Source organism: Oryctolagus cuniculus, chromosome 5, assembly GCF_051225735.1.
Source record: "Oryctolagus cuniculus isolate XC-2025 breed Fujian yellow rabbit chromosome 5, ASM5122573v1, whole genome shotgun sequence".
Classification (NCBI taxonomy): domain Eukaryota; kingdom Metazoa; phylum Chordata; class Mammalia; order Lagomorpha; family Leporidae; genus Oryctolagus; species Oryctolagus cuniculus.
The window spans coordinates 78,383,845-78,386,679 of record NC_142871.1 but is presented as its reverse complement, the minus strand read 5'-3'; the positions used below and the strand labels follow the sequence as shown (position 1 = coordinate 78,386,679).

Below are 2,835 nucleotides of genomic sequence, written 5' to 3'. Positions count from 1 at the left end.
GCACTCCCGGGGCCATAGCAGAGAGCTGGCCTGTAAGAGGGGCAACCAGGACAGAATCCGGCGCCCCGACCAGGACTAGAACCTGGTGTGCCGGTGCCGCAAGGCGGAGGATTAGCCTATTGAGCCACGGCGCTGGCTCAGGGTGCCTGAATTCTAATGCTGGCTCCAGTTCTTGACTCCAACTTCCTGGGAGATTGTGGTGATGATTTAAATAATTGTGCTCCTGCCAGTGACTTGGGAGACCTGGATTGGGTTCCCAGCTACAGCCTTTGGCTCCTTCCCAGCCTCCATCATTGCAGACATGGAGTGAATCAGTGGATGGCAGTTTTCTCTGTCACACTGCCTTTCAAATAAAAAAATAAGCAAAAATCTACAAAAAATTATGGTATGTTGCTTAAGCAAAACATAAATCTCGATTAAGAGAAGTATTTAAAAATGATTGAAATAAACATGAAAAATCAGTGACAAGGGGTCAGCCTTGCAGCATAGCAGGTAAAGCTGGTGCCTGCAGTGCTGGCATCCTGTATGGGCTTCAATTCGTGTCCTGGCCGCTCCACTTCCTATCCAGCTCCTTGCTAATGGTATGCGCAAATCAACAGAAGATGGCCCAAGTGTCTGCACACCTATGGCCTGGCCCAGCGCTAGCCACTGGGGCCCATCTGGGAAGTGAACCAGGGATGTAAGATTCTCTCTCTTTCTCTTTCTCTGTCTCTTTTTCTCTCTGTCTATCTTTCCCTTTCTTTCTGTAACTCTTTGAAAAACAAATAAATAAATCTAAAAAATTAAAAAAAACTGTGATGTGCAAGTTCTGAGTTGAATTTTTTCTCAAAAATGTTATGCTTTATTTTAATCTCAGAATATCACAGAATGTGATCTTATTTGCAGGTAAGGTCTTTAGAGTGGTAATCAAATTCCAGTTAGGTCATTAGGTAGCCCCAAGCCAAATGACGAGGGTCTTACCTTGAAGAGTAATTTGGAGACAGGGGGAGACTCGCACATGTGGAGAATGGTTTATAAAGATGAAAGCAGAGATAGCAGTGACAATTCTGTAGGCCAAGCAATGCCAACGATTGCCAGCTGGCCACAAGCGGCTACTCAGTGATGCATACAGATCCATCTGCACAGAGTACAGAAGGAGCCACCTCTGCTGACACATTAGTCTAGCTTGGTATAGCCTCCCGAATGGTATATGTAAAAAACCCTTCAGTCATTGCAGTCAGCCCGTTTGTGGTACTCTATGTCTGCAACCTTAGAGACTAATACAAAAAATGTATTTGATAATGGGGTAAGGGGTATCTGGGGACTTTTGATATTACTACCTCACAAATTTCTTTCATAAATTTAAAACTATTCTAAAAAATAAAATGTTAAAAGAATTTTTAAAAACTAAACAAGATAATAACAAAAGAAGCCATGAATGTTTTTAAAATTAACATTGTACTCATAATTATGAAATAAAAAGTAGTTCTTAAAATCGCTTTTGTCATCTTTATTGCTCTAGCACATTTTAGTGCTCATTTTAAGGAGACTCTTACCACGGTTCAGAAATGGCACCTTGCAAGGGGAAGGAAAAGAAGGAAGAACAGGTCATTGCCTGGGGCTTCAGGTGGCTGAAGAAGAGAATGTCTTTGGTGTCTGCTACATCTTTGCAGCCTTCTGTGACACCTTTGTCTGTGTCACAGATCTTTCTGGCAAGGAAACCATCTGTCTAGTGGTTGGTGGGATCAAGGTGAAAGCTCACTGAGATTAATCCTTGCCATACACTACCATGTTGGCTGTTCAGGATGTGGCTCAGAGGTGCAAGGAGCTCGGAGTCATGGCCCCACATACACATCAAACTCCAGGCCACAAGAGGACCTGGGACCTGGGAGCTAGTCAGTTCTCAGACCCCTTACTGACTCGGGTATGAAATACAGGCAGATTGAGGATGACAACCCCATCCCCACTGACAGCTTCCACAGAAAGGGGAGGGTGCTTTGGTTGCTACTTGTGAATAGGACTCCCCAGATTATTCTTTTCTGTTAATAAATTGCATCAGGTAAAAAAAAAAAGTTGTTCTCATTTTCCAATTTACTTAAACAATTAGAAACATTTAAAATCACATTCATGAGGCATGCATTTGATAAAGTTGTTAGGATGCCACTTAAGATGATGAGATACCCATATTTCATATTGGAGTATTAGGGTTGGAGGCATTGGTCTGTTCTGGATTCCCGGGAGGCTGCAGATGATGGCTCAAGTAGTTGGCTCCCTGTTGCCCACCTCGAAGACCAGTATTGAGTTCCCAGGTTCCAGCTTCAGCCTGGCTCAGTTCACTGTTGGAGGCATTTAAGGAGTGAACTAATGGATGGGGGATCTCTATCTTTCCCAAACAAATTTTAAAAATTTAAACAAACAGAAGTGCATTTATTTAGAAAATATATTTTATTTCCTTTTTAAATATTTCACTATTTTTATTTAAACAAAATATTTGCAATACGTATAATGTTTAGTAGATTTATATATATATACTGATTATGAATGATTATTATTCTTCCAATTACACATATATATGTGTGCATATTATAGATAGATAGCAAGATTTCTATTTCAAATCATAGGCCTAAACCAAATACTAATTGGACATTTTAATTTAATCTTATGGGTTAAATTAATCTAAACCTTTCAAGCATATAAAATGCCAAAAGTTCAGGAACTCCTTAAACCAAATATGTGAAAGTTACAGCATGGATTCTTTCAAATATTCTAATACTTAATTCTAAGTCTTTAGAAAAATACAAAGGAACAGAAACCATCTATCATCTCACCCAACTCTGGGTACTTGTAAATTTACTT

General features: G+C 40.2%; 1 pseudogene; it reads left to right on the top strand.

Annotated features, from left to right (window-relative positions):
* Positions 1 to 1,547: 1,547 nt before the first annotated feature.
* On the top strand, positions 1,548 to 2,025 carry LOC108177350 (small ribosomal subunit protein uS11 pseudogene; annotated as a pseudogene).
* The last annotated feature ends 810 nt before the right edge of the window (positions 2,026 to 2,835 follow it).